The 17,970-nt window shown below is 35.4% G+C and overlaps 1 protein-coding gene across 30 annotated transcripts in view; it reads left to right on the forward strand.

The window, feature by feature from the left end:
• The window catches only part of nrxn1a (neurexin 1a), a 394,460-nt gene that overhangs the window by 225,402 nt on the left and 151,088 nt on the right, over positions 1–17,970 (forward strand). The gene's annotated exons all lie outside the window — the stretch shown is intronic.

Genomic DNA, 17,970 nt, shown 5'->3' on the forward strand with positions numbered 1-17,970 from the left:
AAGCGCAGAGTGCGCAGAATGTACAAAGTGTACAAAACATTAGGAACGCCTTCCTAATATTGAGTTGCACCCCCTTTTGCCCTTAGAACAGCCTCAATTTGTCAGGTAATGGACTCTACAAGGTGTCGAAAGCGTTCCACAGGGATGCTGGCCCATGTTGACTCCAATGCTTCCCACAGTTGTGTCAAGTTGGCTGGTAGTGGATCTCTAATCCGAATAGCTCATTCCATCTCATCCAACAAATGATCAATTGGATTGAGAACTGGTGACTGGGCAGGCCACTGAGGTAAGCTGAATTTACTGTCATGTTTGTGGAACCATTCCTGGACAATCCTAGCCTTGTAGCATGGGGCATTATCCTGCTGAAAAAATCCATTAGCAGATGGATACACTGTTGCCATGAAGGGATGCACCTGATTGGCAATGATGTTCAGATATCCTGGGGCATTCAAACGTTGCTCCACTTTTATCAAGGGGCCCAATGTGTGCCATGAAAACACATCCCACAACATCACACCACCACCTCTAGCCTGCAATGTTGACAATCATTCTTTTATGGGTCTTTCGGCACCAAAGTTGTATTGGACTGTCAGTTGACTAACTGTAGCCCGTCTGTTGCTCTGCACAATTCGTGTCAGCCTCCTTTGGCCTCTTTTATGAATGAGCCATTTTCGACCACTGGCCTGCCGTTGGCTGGATGTCCTTTGGATAGTGGACCATACTTGATACACACGGGAAACTGCTGAGTGTGAGAAGCCAGCAGTGTTGCAGTTCTTGACACACTCAAACCGACGCGCCTGGCACCTACTACCATACCTTTTGTCTTGCCCATTTACCCTCTGAATGGCACACATACACAATCCATGTCTCAAGTGTGTCAAGGCTTAAAAATCCTTCTTTAACCTGTTTCCCCTTCATCTACACTGATTGATTGATTTTAACAGGTTACATCAATAAGGGATCATAGCTTTCACCTGGATTCACCTTGTCAGTCTATTTCGTGGAAAGAGCAGGTGTTCCTAATGTATGTATGTGTATATATATATGTGTGTGTGTGTGTGGAAAAAAGTGTCAGCCAAATAAATATATTATTATAAATAGGCAAGAGCACCATAGTGCTGACAAAAAACCTGCTCAAACCGACATTTATTTCACATACCTTACGAGAAATACTTACCTTTACTCATAAAAACTCCCGGAACACTCGGCTCTGAAGTTCCATTTGGGATGAAAATGCACGTAATAAAACTGAGTGAGTATAACAGTACTACTGAAAAAACCTACCCAACAACCTTTAAATACCTTTATTGATCAAACAGTATTAAAGCAACTTTCAACTGTTTGACACAATGTTACAGGATTCATGACAGTTAAACTTTAAACTAAACATAGTTACAATGTACATTTTTTATGTAGGTTCTTTCTGGCTTTAACAAAGTTGAAAGGTTACGTTGTAGCAATGAATCTTGATGAATCTTGTAACATTGTGTCAGATAGCTGAATTGAATTCAAATTCTGGGTCATATTTATACAGTGTTTTTACTGGAGCCTCCGCTCCCACCAAAAGTGCTTTTTAATTGTTTCTACATTACGATCACTGACCCCAAGCACATTTATCTGTGTTAAATACCCATCCATATCACCTGCTTCACAGGTGCTGGTGTTTTCACTGAGGCAGGGCCAAATAGTCTGGCATGGTTCTTCCAGCTCTTTTTCACTACATTCTAAATCTAGTTGCTTGGGCTGACTGAGGATTTTTCCTCATCTTCCATCGTTTGGTTTTGTTTTGCTTTAGTGCCTTCTTCTTCTTCTTCTTCTTCTTCTTCTTCTTCTTCTTCTTCTTCTTCTTCTTCTTCTTCTTCTTCTTATCCCTTCCTCCACCAGTAAGTCAGCTCCTTCACCTGTTAATAGAGTAAATACAGTGCACATCTTCAGACCTGTTGCCACTCACAATTTATTTTTATTTTTGGCTTCTAATTAGTTAGTAAATAGGGCGTGACACTTTGAGAAAATACCAAGCGCAGTCATCTCAGTTTTCACAGTTCTTGCCAAATTAGTTTGTTTTCATCTGTAGCCTTAATTGGACTCTGATAGCAAGCAGTTTGCATGCAGCATAGTAAGAAAACTAGTGATCTAGCAGAACTCGCACTGCAAGACATTGGTCAAAGGGTTATTGATTTCCCTTGAAACTTGAAATAAATTGTTTGTTTTGCCTTAATTTGGAAATGACAACCAATTTACATGATGTATTATGTGGGTAAGAAAAAAAAAACTACTTCTATTGCTGAGTTAAAGGTGATTTGGTCATTTGATCATTGATTTCTAATGCAGTTGTTTTGTCGCCCAGTGGGTGGCTCAGGCGTCTGCCCACATAGAATATCCACATCACGACTTTACGACTTAGTTAAGCAGACTTTAGTTTTTTCTCCCGTAACTTGATTGAGACAATGATTCTGTTTAATTTACAATGTAAAAGAAGGCAGCTCTTTATTTTTAATTCAAACCAAACACGAACAGCGAGTGAAGTTAAATTGATTTAATTAAATCAGAATTAAGAAAAAACTATTATTTGCAAAACAACATTATTTTGCTTTATAAAGTTGAATGAAGCATGCTGAATAATGTTACATTTAAATATTGATTTGCATACCACTTTGTAGTTTTCCATATAACGAAAACACAAAATATTGTATGGCTTCTGGTATACTTTTGCTATATCATTTTAAGGTTTCTCTGTATACTTGTTTCTTTTAAAAAAAAAAATATATATCAATCTTAAAGTTCTAGGTGATGCAGTAGCTGTATAAGAACATTTTGATTTCATAAAGTGAAATCTACTGATTTCTACTGTTTCTACTGATCCCTGATTGTGAGCGTATGAGGTAAAGGCAGCAATAAGATAAAGCACAAGCGTGAGATAAATAAAAAAAATTAAGGGTGACACATTTAAAACACATTGCATAATTTAACTGGCTCACCAAGAGTTTATCAGGAAGAACAGTGGAAGGAAATCAAAAGATAAACTACAGAGAATCTGGGGCTCTTCAGTTAAAGTATAGCTTTCAAACTAGAGAAGACGGCAGAGCGTGACAGGGAACTGTAATGCTTACTGGATAAAACATTAGCTTTCATAGACCTTGAAGATGGAACAGTCATTCAAATGACCCAGTGTGTGACAGATTGTCATTGAATTAGCTTCTTCCTATTTCTACTCCCATGAGTGGGGTAACGTTTAGGTAAGTTCACTATCCTCTCAAGCCTCATTTTTTGTGGTCTGGGTTGCACAGATCACAAGTTAGGCTCTTTCAGCCTAGCCCGTCCATTTCACAGAACCACTGCACAATTTGGCACCAATGGCAGCCCTTGTATGAGAGAGTAAATAATTACTGGGGGATTTAAGGTCAGGACTGAAGTGCACTAGGTAAGAGCTACTATGAATTATAATTCCCCCATAGATTTCAGCCTTGTCTGACAATGTTGTAAATGACAGAATGTGTTGTAATAAGAGGACAGACTGAGGTGTCAGTCAGATGGGGTTTAATATGACTGCAAAGACAAAATGATGTTGTAGCCACTTTCTTTTTTCAAAATGTCAGTTTTTTCAAGCCGGGTGAATACTTAATTAGGAGATATAACTATAGTAAGCCTCTAATTGACACAGCCCTACCTGTTCCGCTAGCTCCCCACTGCTGTTAAAACGACAAAACAAATGTTATCCCTTTGTTTAAAAGTACCCTCATACCAAGTTTCAAGCACAAGAACAGCACCTTCCACTGTGTATCATTATTAGACCAAAGAGAAGCATGTTTCTCCTTGGCTTATAGGAGATACGCTGTATGTTAACTCTCTGTTTCATTTTCCTTTCCCTCTCCTTTCCTATGCGTATCTTTTGTTTATTATTAATTTATGAGAATCCTATCGTTGTGGTCTATTAATTTTTAATTGCTACTCAGGAAAAAGTCTGTGGATAGAAAATACATTTTACGACGGAAGATAAGCTGTAACTAGATGAGGCAGAGCAGAACTCATGGCTATAATCTTGTTTGATATTTTTGTTTTCTTTGATGAAATGATGTGCAGGAGAATATTAGGGGAATGAACATTAAATAACTCTCCATTATCACTGTGCTCTATGTCAGTGTTACAATCTAGCATTGACTAGTGGCTGGAACAATAGAGTTGAGACATAATTAAGTTTTGTAGCAAAAAGCAAAACAAACAAAAAGTGTACTTTTACTGGAGGCTTTGGGGGTTCTCTTGAGCCCAGAAAAGTCTTTCATACTATAATATCCATATATTACACTTTGCTTTCTTACAGTCTGGAGCCAACACATGATTATCTAGAAGTTACAGTGACTATAACCGTACTTTCCCCAATAGGGTTAAACAGAGAGTCTTAAGAAAAATGAGATAGAGCTTATTTTTTTTTTTTTCTGATGTTGTTTCGGGGGGAAAAGGCTCACTTGAAATGCTTTGTTCTCTGAACATCAGAACATCAGAGATCCTCAATACCAACCCCCCCCCCCCCCGAGGTGTTGGTAGGATGCGTATTGGAGAGCTTTATTGAACTGATATCCTCTTGATGTTTCAGAGCAAGATGCCAAGGCACATTCCAGTAAGCTTTGGAAGAAAAAGGGGTTCAAGTCAATGCTGTCAAAGTAATTACAGGCCATCGAAAAAAAAATCTGAATGACCATTTGCACATTAAATCTGTTTTATCTGCTAAGCACTAGTGAAGACGATCCTCTACAGTTTTTTTTTTTTTTTTTTTTTTTTTTACCTGTTTGATCCCTCTCGGCTGCTACTGAGTTTAGAAACAGCCCTAGAACATATTTTCAAAGGGTTTACTCCAGTTTTACCCATGTCATGAAAGGTGACGTTTCTCCATTGCAGTGCTGCTATATGAGAAATATACAAATTGAGGGTGCTTGAGAGATTGTGAATAACACTAATTTACTTTCTTATAATTTTGTAAAAGTACAGCTGTTTTCCTCCATTAAAAAAAAAAAGAGTTAGTTAAAATTGTTGTCAATGCTTGGAAAAAATGCCTCTGCACCTGCTGTGTAAATGCTTTATTTGTACAGTAGATTGTGGGGTCATATTGTTTGTTTGGAGGTGACATGAAAAGAGTAATCAGGCGCAATGGCCTTGGCCTTTCACATCTAAGGTCTGGGTTCAAATCCAGCTGAAGTCACAAGCAGTCAGAATGATAGGGAGCTTTCACATTGACAAAGGGTTGTTTAGGGTTCAAATAAAACAGTTTGCAGTTTAAATTGTGAGAAGTGAAGTTTCCTATGTTCTTTCACAGAAAGCTAATCTTAGCACTTAATTTTCTGTTGAAGACATGTAAACAATAAACTACTGTACATACCAGGGATGCAATTACTTAGAAAAATATTGGTAAGCAATCTGTGCTCTGCAAAATTATAATTATTTAGCAATTTGCTGTCTTTTGAGAAGCAGCCTCAGCATTCATGTTTAATTTGGTCCATATTTACATATAGTTAGCATGGACAGTCAGTCGAAGGAAAACACTGTGAGTGCTTTCTAAACCGTTAGTCTTATAGACAATGGAAATCCACTTCTTCATTGATTGGTGATGGCAGCTCAGCAAAACAAAATGGTACTTGCAATTTTCCCTGGTACCAGAAAGTCGTCTTCTTCTACACAGTAAACTGTACATTCCTATTACCTGTAAGGTTTCTTTCTACTCTCACATAACAGGATTTCATGTCTCCACTGCAGTTATTAAAGCTGCAGGCATTCATTTGTCTTACAGTATGTCAGCTTTTCAAAGTTTTTCTTTTTACTGAAAAGGAAACAAGGTTTAGCAGGTCACAGAGTATCTCGTACATCAGTACACACCAAAAGCATCATATTCACTACAACTTTAAAAGGGCAGAGTTATCCAAGACAAGTTTGAGAATTATCCATATGGTTGCTCTTATTGTACATGAACTTGGTCCTGTATGCTTACTTATACTTTTTTTTTTTTCTTGCAGTAAACACACACAAAAAATATATAATAATAATAATAATGTCTCGTGCATGTAAAGCAGGAGGCCACAGTATAAACAGAACAATTTGCTTCATTAGAGGGTATACTCTTTGGATTGCTAACACTAGTTAAATTGAAGTAGCCAGACAGCTCATTGATTATTACACATGAGATGATGTGCAGAGGAGGCTCCTTTGAAACTGGCAGTTCTAAAGACAGCTAATAATAGCCATCTACAACAGAAGGTATTCAAAAGAAGACAGTTTTGTCTTAGATGTAAAATGCTAAGTCGTGATAATAAACAACTCAAAATGCTAACATAAGATTCCTTCACTTAACCTTCATTTGTAATCATGTTTGTCTTTCGCTATTATTACACTGCTGCAAATTAGCTAATGAAAGCCATACTGTGCATACTGAATGTGCACAGATATGCTGCCATGTGATACAATGATACAGTAATATATAAAGGGTGCACACACTTTCAGGACAATATTATATGCTTCTTTAATTAATAATATATAAAGAAGGAAATATGTCTATCTCTCTGTTCCTTTATGCATTCTGACCCTGCAGGAGCCAGTGCAACCAAACTTTGCATGGCCTCCTCTTTCATCCAGGGGAAGGGCGAGGGCTGTGTTTGGATTCGAAAAATTTTAAACCCCGGGGTACTTTATTTAGTAACCCCACTGCTGGATCACTACAGTAGCCATGTATCTCAAATTAAAGAAACCCACAAAACCAAAAAAATAAATAAAAAGAACATTTTTTTTTTTTTTTTAATTAAAAAATGACAAAAAACAAAACAAAAAAAAAGTTTAAAAAAGGGAAAGGGGTCCGAGCACATTATGCGACGCGTTAATGGAATATACTGTACATGTGCTACAGGAGTTGTCTAGTCCACTGGAGTAAATGAATTAATGAAAATGTGTATATGAACACTTTATTGTACTTTTCCTTTACTTCTAGTCATAGTTTGGTATAATGTGTTTATGCTATGCAAATGTGCACAGCTGTCTCCTAGCAAGTAAAGGTGTCACTGTATATTCTGGACGCTGTAGGAACATCCGTGCATGTGAGATATCATTGGAAAGCCCAAAGCCCCTTTTATTTGGTATATCGACTGTTCCTAGCTCTTTCTGTTTTTGAGTTACAGGCACTTGAACACATCTACCGAATGAGGGGCTGGTAGAAAGTACGCTTATGAGCATGCCTCACATCATTGGAAAGCACAAAGCCTGCACTTTTAAATTACGTTGAAACTGGCATGATATCTGTTGAAGCGACCAAATAATAGGCAACAAACGAAACTTAGGAGCTGACACACTACTCAAGCCATGTGTTCAGGACATACGATACATCACTGGAAAACTCCAAATCTGTACATTCAAACAAGCCTTGAGCTATAAAGGTAGCTACAGTACTTGAGATATTCACTTGAGAATTTTGGGGCCACAGATATACTACGCCTGGGGTCCTTATGGACCCCAAATCTAAAACAGTTTGGGAAATTCAACCAGGTTACCTGGCCTACAATTATCCTTTGCATAGTGTAACAGGATGGGTGCCTGACAACTACCTAAAAGGAAGTCACTAGAGCCACATAATAACTGATACTAAAGCACTGTGGGATCCAAATGTACCCCAGGTTACCTTATGAGGGCTAATACCAGCCTTACAAGTAATCAGATATGGAAGGTGGTATAGATCTGCAGTTCAGCAGCTGTCTCATTCTGATTCTTTTGATACAACCATTTCAGAAAAATCATCTACGTCTGTAACACTCAGATCAAGGAAGGTGCCTTGCACATGATAGAGCCAACTTCCTAATTGTTTCCAAGGATAATGGTGCCTAAGTACATTGTTATTGAGCTGCTAGGATAATAGCTGTCGATCCTTGGATTTTGTTCTATGATAGAAGCTGAACTCCCCTTGGAGACGGGTGCATTCAGAATAAAGGGATTCAGAAACAGGCAGTGTAGCTTGCTGCACCAAGCCTCTCCTTTTTCATTGAGAATTTAGAAATGAATGAGCCTCAGTGTAGAAGAGTGGGGGTTAACACAAATCGACATTGCTTTTGTGTGGACCTGGATACTGGATGAACTGAAGTGTTATTGAGAACTGTAAACTGTTAATTGGCTCTGGATTATTTTTTAATCGTTTTAATCTTGACTGAAATTTGCTTTTCATGAATAAAAATCTATGAATAGAAGACATTATTAATTAACAGCTTTTTTTTAAAGAAAAGATTGACAGAGGGAAAGTGTTTTGTTGACCTGTGGGTCGTTTCTTTTTTTTTTTTAGCTTGGAGAGACAAGTTATTATCATTTTTTAAAGAATAACAATGAAAACATTTTGCATGTTTGCAGAGGCCTGAGAATTGGCTGCCTATTTTTTTTTTTTTATTTTTTTTTTTTACACAACCGTTTTGGAAATAGAATAAATGTCAATATCGTTTCAGGCAAGGGCATTCAGTTTGTGTTGAAGAAAGAAAAGAGTGTAGTATGTGAACTTGAGATAGATAGTTTTTGTTTTTTGCTTGTTTGTTTTAATGCAATTCACATGCTGGATGACGAAACATATTTAAGATGTTAATAGTCTGTTTAGCGGAGATTCCATGGTTCATTTAGTGGCATCAAGCCTAGTCTTCACCTAGACATGTAACCTTATTAGACTGTAATTAGATTTTTAATTATATCACAAATAAGTCTCAGGAAATGTGTTCCATATTGTATTAAGGCTTGACGATTGACCACAAAGATAGTTTACTGATGACAGGATTTTTGATTAGAGGAAGAGTTTAATGTTTTTATTTTATTTTATTCCAAATACCTTGCATTTTAATAACAAACTGAAACAGCATACAATTGCTTATGATAATGAACAGAATTTACTGGAATGTGTTGCTATTCAATGCACCATTTTGAATTACTCAACATGCCCAAGCACATGCCTTCTGGCATTTCTCAATGCCTCCCTCTAGAAGGCAACACTATTAGCACAAATATCAGTGCAGTCATCAAATAAATAGCTGCCAACAGAATAGTCCTATCACTAGGAGTATATTGTATGACAACAATAGATCCATAACTGGGAGCAAACTGACAGGAAACACATATAACACTGCAGTACTGTATAATTAGCTGGAACACAAATGGTCATGGCCAGTTTAGTTGGAAGTAGATTGTATAAGTTACCTTGTGTGCACTGCATGGTGCATTTTAATGTACAGTATATAATCTCATGCAGCTAGAGAATGACACCGTTTATAATCTCATAACTAGAGCCACTTGAATTTTTTTTTTATTTATTAAAATTTTATATTCTATTTTTCACCGGCTTTGTTTTATTTCGTTTTATTACAGATACACATTAATAAAACAACTCCGACAGATGTATAGCAATAACACTATATATCATGTTTTAACTACATCTATCATTTTTTATTAAACATTATCCTTTTTTTTTTTTTTTTTACACTTTGACATAATTAGACCTCACAGAAAAAAAATGTAGTTACCATAATTTATTGTTAGAGGCAATAACAGTAACATACCCCCCCCCCCCCCTCTTTTTTTTATACAATAACTACTGCCCATGCGATACAATAAAATAGAAAATACGATAATATATAATACGATAAAATAGAAAATATATATTTAAATTGCTCTACTATTGTGGGGCTGTGGAGCTATTTTCACATACTGCAATCTACCCATTAAACAAAAAATGATAGGAATTGTATTTCAATCCCATTTCACTGAAGCAGGGCTCCAGTATAGAAAAAGCTTGGGGTTTGTCAGTATTTAAACACGAAGCAAAGCAGATTCAGTCATTCAAAACCAAAACAGCATTTGCTTTACTGCAAAGTTTGCACCACTTGAAATAAAACAAAGAATTATCATACTAATACAAAATATAAGCAAACATTAAACAGACTCTTCCCAAACGACTCGTTCCAGTATACATCTGCGCAAGTGCTAGTCAGGGCTTCTGATTCCCTTCAGACCGTAACTATGGTAACAGCTGTGCCTTGACAACTACGATTGATTTAAAGTATTTTAAAAACCTCCCAATTTAAAAATGCCATTCTGTGTTTGAATTATAATTATTTTTCAGTTTATTTAGATTTATATTTGTATTTAGTTTTATATGTTGCATTTTTCGTTTTATTTTGTGTTATTTTATATTTGCGAAAAAGACGGGGCTCTGCTTAACTAACTCTACAGGCTACATATTAGCTTATTATCAAATAAGCAGAAAAAGGTAAACAATGTTTTTGTTTAGAATTGTGTTAAATGCATGGGTTCACATCTCTACACAGTGTAAGATTATTTATAATTCTAACAAATATAACTGCGGTTGGATGATTTTTTTATATGTTATAATTAAGAACAAAACAAAAAACAAAGCAAAACCATTGGTTGAATATTTGAAGTAATTTGGTTTGTTATCCGTTCAGCGTTCATGCGGCAGTTTACATGTGGACATTTAATCAAAGTTTACATTATAGGAACCTCTTATTAACGTTACTACGGGCCCCTCTTTATTGTGATGATTTTTTTAAATACATATTTATTAAGAATCCAAAGACATTCAGCTAAACACATGTAAATACTGTATATAATACTAAGGATAATTTGCAGCATCCTTTAACCTTGGTAGTAAGGGCCCTTGAAGAAGTGCATTGAGACACAGCGTGAGAGGCTACAGGGCTTTGGAAATTAACCAGATAGACAGATCAGCGCAACAGTGATTGGTTTTGTTGGACAGTTGATTTAGAAGGCATTTTTAAAGCCTGGTCTGTGGAAACTGTGTTGGTGTCAAAGATGTATCCTGGCATTCATTAAAAACCCAGATGTCAATGAACATACAATATGAACTTCAGACATAATTCAAGAGCATGGATGCGTGTGTCCCTATACTGTATAGATTTTTAATTGGGTTGTCAAACCCTCCTGGTATTAAAAATCAAGCACTGGTAATTGTTAGCTGTGTTTTACAACCAAATGTCATTAGAGGAACAAACGTCAGATCAGGTAAAGGCGGTTTTAATGAAAGGGTGCAGGTCTATCTGATGGCATTGTGGGGAACTGCTTAATTGTGCCATGCTGGTGCTTTATGGGGTGCCATGTGTAACTTTAACTTAAATCTTGTATTTTTTCCCAGATTTAACTTAAATCTTGTAGTTTTTTCCCCAGATTTATAAATGTTTTGAAAATAAATATTTTTTAAATGTGTACATTCGGATATAATTTATAAATCTAATTACAAGATTTAACATAAATCTTAAGCAAAATATTTAACTAAATCTTAAATCTCTAAACTAGATTGAACATTTAACTAAATATTTAACTAAATCTTAAATCTCTAAACTAGATTGAACATTTAACTAAATATTTAACTAAATCTTAAATCTCTTAACAAGATTTAACATTTGGCTAAATATTTAACTGACCAGACAATTCTGGAGTTTGTATGCAAATCAGCTCTGGCTGCTTTGTGTTTTCACACAATTTAATTTGCTCTTGTAATGCTTAAATTTGCATATTTCCCGATTAACATTACAAGAGCCAGTCAAATTGCGTGAAATCACAAAGCAGACGGAGCTCATTTGCATACAAACTTCAGATTTAGCTGGCCAGTTAAATATTTAACTAAATATTAAATCTTGTAATTAAATTTAAAAATTCTACCTGAATGTACACATTTAAAAAAAAAAAAAAAAAAAAATATATATATATATATATATATATATATATATATATATATATATATATTATATATATATATATATATATACACTGTAGAGTGCTTCACACTAACAGATAATAAAGTGGCTTGGGGCTTGGAACTAGAAAACACATCACTACTGAGAGTAGAGGAGCTAATGAAAGCTAACACAATGCGGAGGAAGAGTGATGTTACCAAAGATTGCAGGCTTGTTGCGGTTGCCTTCAGAGGTAAAGTAACATAGAAAATTGGACAGTGAGGGATGCCGTTATAGTTATTGCTATTGTGCAAGTGGTAATATTGAGAAGCAAGGAAGCAGAAACATTTATTGTCCTGCACTACCCCTGCGACGCATACAGTAAAAACTCATTTATTGATATTTTAATAGTTTACTGGAAAGTATGTAATTGTAGTCAAAATGATTTATAATCATATTGTTCTTCTGTGGTTTACTCTGCAACCTGTTTATATTGAAAACATATTGCTTTAACTAACAAAGTCATTTTTATTTTTAGACCATCGCCTTGCCTTTAGTATGAGCAGAAATAAAGAATACAAAAATGAATCATGCAGGGAGCACCATTAGATAAGCCTCCAACAATTCTAGAGTTAACATGCTTGTTTTTCACAGAGTGCACTGCAATCCCATGAGCCTTTGCCAGTGAACTAGTCATGTGGACAGGTTTGCTGCACAGAGCAGTGGCTAGATACTGCAACCAGTGCATTTTCATATATAAATTGCTCCAAAGCTACAGGGTGGTTAATAATTTTAGGAAGAGATGAGCTTGGTCTTTAATTTTATTTTCTTTGGTTTTATTTTGGATGTTTTTAAAAATTTGTTTTTAAAAATTTAAAATGGAAAAAAAGTAATTTATCTACAGTAGGCGTTTTCTCCAAAGTGTAATTTGCACAGTTTTTGGACCAAGGGAAATTAAATGTCAGGCAACAAAAAGTGACTTACAAGGTTTGTTTATGGGACTCAAAGTTATGCATACATTGTTCGTTGCTGGTACTGCACTGTTTGTTGCTGGTACTACATTGTTTGTTTCTGGTACTACATGTGACATTGACAGTTTAATTTTGTTATTATGACAAATGTGGCCCACTATTCCTTGTATAACTGTTAATAATAATAGTTTTGCAAAACATGAGGGCAAGTATTCTCTTATTGTTGGATATGATTGTTAACACATTTCATGTATAGTCTACATTCACTCCATTCACTATTCAGAATAGGTTGTGTTTAAGACTTTTTCATTTGTGATTAACTGAATGGTCTTACAATTGGCCCTTACAGAATGTAAAGACTATTCTTTTTGTTATTTCTGTCTCCCAGTAAACACTTGTTTGACTTAATTCGGCCCTGGATTATCTGGGGCCATTTCTCAGCTATCTAGAGTAGTCAACTAAAAGGGGAGAAGAATGGAAATCTCAGTATACATAGAAAGGTCTGAAAGCAGTCAAGCACAATTGCTTCTAATTAAATGTCCTTATTTTTTGTGCTTTTTATCCTTGTGATTCTAACCACCTAATGCTTGCAATTGTACATTGCCTCCGAAGGTCAACGGCGCAAGCATTAAGCTGTACCACCTACTGTAACTGCCAATGTGTGTGTGTGTGTGTGTGTATACATACAGTAATCCCTCGCCAACCGCGGGGTTTACATTCTTGAAAACCCCCACTGTTGGCAAAACCACGGTTTGTAAATACTAGATCTTATGGGAAATAGGGGGTTAGATTCTCCACGCCCATGGTTACTCTTATCAAAGCCTATATATGTTGCATTTTCCTTCACTAAACACAAATGAAAAACACAGTAACATAAAAACAATACAAATACTATAACATACTAGGTAATGTAACATGTAAAAAGTAGTACAATTATAACATAATAAAAAGTAATGTTTTATTTACCTCGAATCCTTAGAGTTGAAGGCCAGGGTGTTGTTGACTGGTGACAGTTACGCTAAGTTAACACAGAGCAAGGAGACCACATGCGCATACTGCTATGACTAGTACACGAGACAAAGCGAAAGATGATGCTGGTACTGGTAGAGGGAGATGCTGGCGAGATGGGAGCGTGCAAGAATACACATGATGGTGCAGAAATTAGCTTCAAATTTTTTGTCAATTTGGCATCTGCCCGAGTAGTTCGTCATCTACCCACAGCCACCCGGGCTGGTGGCACAGAAAGATTATTAACTTGCCGTAATGCCTGGGCAGTTGGCGAGGTGCCTAGCTGTGGCAGGCACATGCAGAATTAGCTTCAAATTTTAAGTCATTTTGGCATCTGCCCTGGCTGGTCAGCTGCCCACAGCCACCAGGGTGAAGAAATATTTTTAAAGATACAGTGTAGCGTGAGTTACCTTTGTTGCCTTTAAGTGCAAAAGCGCACCGTCACCAAGCCACCCACTGCAATGTTTATGTAAATAACTTAAATACTTTCTGACAACGTTATAGCAATGGAGCTAAACTAAATATCAATGCACAGTTTAGTTTCATCATGGATTAGATGTAGAGGTTAGAGTGTGTGTGTGAAATGTTTTATTTTATTCTTATTGCAGTAATACAATACACATTTCTGAGCAGAGTTACACTGCTTGAATGAGAGATTATTCAGTATTAGCAGGAGACTAATAATCAGTTTAAACTTGTAAAAGCCACCCAGTTAAATAGTTACATGAAACTCAGAAAGAGCGTTGTCCCAAAACGAATTTATCACAGCAGTATTAATTAATAATTAATCAACAGCATAAAGTTTGTATTATTCTTATTTAGAAATATGAATGACAGGTGAAACTGTTTTCTTATAAAAAGTTTAGTTTCCGTTCTGTAGAAAATATTTTTTACACATTCAGACAATATTATTTCATGTCTAACATTAGTTGACATCAGATCTCAGACAATTAGACATTTGCCTCAGCATTTCATTGAAGTCCATTTCACATTACAATCTGATTATATTTGATATTGTCTGGCATTAAGGGTTATTTAATTAGTTAACATGCTTCAAAGAGCAGAGTATAATATCAGATAATATTTATGTGTTTAATTAGGCCACCCAGTAAATAATAGTCATATATACTATAAATATATATATATAGCACAGCTATAATTCATTGATCATATAATTATATCAATATATAATAAAATACTTATCATATCATTAAAATATTAGAATCTGAAACGCGACATATACATTTCTTTTAAATTTAGTATTTATCAAACATACTAAATGAAGACGGTTTACGCAGAAACCGACTGTAAAATTTACAATCATAAACCTTGTTTTGAGTACTTCTGCCATTTTTCATATTTCTATGGTATAAACAAAACGATCAAAAAAAACAACTACTGTATTCTGTGAAAGTAAAATCAACGAGTTTGTCATAATGCAATGATCACTTCGGAACATGAAGACTAAAGCTTTTGTTTGTTGGTTTCTGGCAGGTATAAATTTTATTTTTTCTCTTTTGTAAGACACTGGGACACAAGTTCACAAACACATGCAGACCTTTACAAAGACAGCTGTTCACAAAGACAATCATCAAGTAAGTGACCATTGATTCATTTTCCCCAGTGAAACGATGTAGAAACCGAAAAAAAAAAACAGCCTTAATTAAACAATTCTGTACCATTTACTTTTATATCAAAAATATATTTTTATATAGCTGCATCTGTGAGACACTTCATACAGATATAAAAATGATTACCATATTTTTTTTTTCTTACCCTGTGCACTAGTGATAAATACTACTAGGCTATCCAATGCACATAATCAGTTCTCTGCAAATGTTGCATTTGTTTTAACAGACATCAGATATTATTATTATTATTATTATTATTATTATTATTATTATTATTATTATTATTATTATACACTACACAGTTATCAAATACATTCAATTGTCCAAAACTACCCAAAGAAAATTAGCATGAGCACAGCTTTCATGTTGCTGACTTGATAAAAAACAATAATGTCAGAGTACTATAAACCAGTACAAACACATTGTGTGCTCAAGATTTCTGATGCAGAAATCAAATGAATTAATCCGCTCATCCAGCTTTTTTAGGTAAGCTTTCAATTTTCAATTTTATCTTTAAGGTAATGTCCATATGCACATTACTGGATAAGGGCGCCTGCCAAGAAATAATAATAATAATAATTACATGGAGTTCACAAGGAGGTTAGGTCTATTTAATTTCACTAAATCAGGGAAAGCATAAGTGTTTATTTCATGAATGAAGTTGAAGAGCTATACGTGACCATGCAAGCCATCTCGGCCCTGTAATATAAACAATGCTTTATTATTGAAGTGGATGGGAAACGGTAAACACTGTTTGCAAGATATAAATGGTACAACAAACCAAATGTAGAAATACACTTTTTTTTTTTACATAAATTAACTGTTTCACAGGGTTAACAGTATGCAAGAATTCAGAATTGCTGACCTGCAGACAAGGGGGCGTGTCGCTCGCATTCCTCATGCCAGCATGGCTATTTTCTCCTGGTGGAGGTTCAAAACAGTTCAGAATCGTGCCTAAAACCACTTATTCTTCCTCCCCACAATTTCTTTCATTACACACCACACTCCCGCTTTCCTTACTGTAATACAGACTACTCAAAATGTCAGAGAAATTTGTAATGATCGCTTTTACAGTATGAAGCTATGTATATCTCTCCTCTGTTATGTGTTCCCCTAGTGACGTCACCCCAACTTCGTGTATCATCTGTGCGTTGTCAGTATTTTCCAGAATTATTGATAGTTTTGAATGCTCTAAAGTTGATCCTGGAAATTTAATGTCTTGCACATTGTGAAAGTAAACCCAAGTATGACCCCAAAGCCAAAAATGATTTTCTATATGAGATATGGACTTTAAAATAAATAAATGCAAATAAATATAAATGATTCAGTCGGTCTAATGATTAAATAAAGTTATTCGATTAACAAACTATTATTGAGAACTGCAGCTGATACCCAAAGGATGAACACTGCTGTGTTACTTTACATTAGCCTTTCATTTGTTACAACAGTGCGCACTAAAGCCGTTCTTCGCCATCAGCCCGGGTGGCTGTGGGCAGTTGACGAACTGCCCGGGCAGATGTCGAAATGACATAAAATTCGAAGCTAATTCAGCATCTTCCTTCTGCTTTCGCGAACTGCCCGGACATTACAACTAACGTGTGTGTGTGTGTTAGCTCTATTAGTATAGGTAGGATGTGCAGATGACATATGTAGGTACTGATGTATATGAGTAGGTTTTGAGTAAAAATCTGTTTTAATAGATCCTTGATCAAGTTTAACCAAGGTGTCTAAGAGTTCACTTTCAGATTTTGTCCCCCTTAAATCCACCAAAATGTTAGGGTGGATATAATTTGCTAATTTATGAAACTACAAGAGATTCTTCTCCATGTGTCCATATTCCAGTGTCATCCACATAGCTTATGTATTGTAATGGTGGTTAGACTCACATGGGGATAAATAAGCAGCGGTATATTATATATATATATATATATACTAGTATATATATATATATATATATATATATATATATATATATATATATATATATGTTTATTTATTTGTATTTTATGTCTTCTGATAAATAAGTATTTTCTTGAAGTGCACAGACCACCAAAATACTGCATGGAATTACCTTTTCCTACTTGTGGTTGTTGTAGCCCTTGAGAATTTATTTTCCTCTGCTATACAGTAAGTGATTAATATTAGAATAGGGCAGGCTACCAGATTCTGTTTAGTGCTTTACCAACATCAGTAAAGTGCTTTTGAAACACTTGTTAAGTCATCCACAAAGATGCCATTAAAATAGGCCTCTGTGAAAAGTAATGAAAACAGTCTTACTATACATTGATTGTATTGTATTGGGCCTTAGATTCTCATATATGAAATTACCTATGTCTCCATTCTGTTGTCTGTCTAATTGTACCACAGCATACAGTACTTCTGATTATGTTTAATCCACCCAGTCTACCTAGAATTGAAAACGAGATCTAGTGGGTTTTCCAGGTGCACACACATTTACCAAATGACATAAGAAGTCACACTAATTTGTTTTCCTGCATAATTGCAAAGCCTTCAAAATGAGTAATGCAATTCTTGTTAATCAGTTTACTTAAATAACATCTAAATATAGAAGAATGCAGTTGTTCTTCTCCATCAGTTCTTGAAGACTTATTAGGTTTAGTCTTTCAATTGAATCTGTTAGTAAGCCATACT

This window comes from Polyodon spathula, chromosome 5 (assembly GCF_017654505.1).
Source record: "Polyodon spathula isolate WHYD16114869_AA chromosome 5, ASM1765450v1, whole genome shotgun sequence".
Taxonomy (NCBI): domain Eukaryota; kingdom Metazoa; phylum Chordata; class Actinopteri; order Acipenseriformes; family Polyodontidae; genus Polyodon; species Polyodon spathula.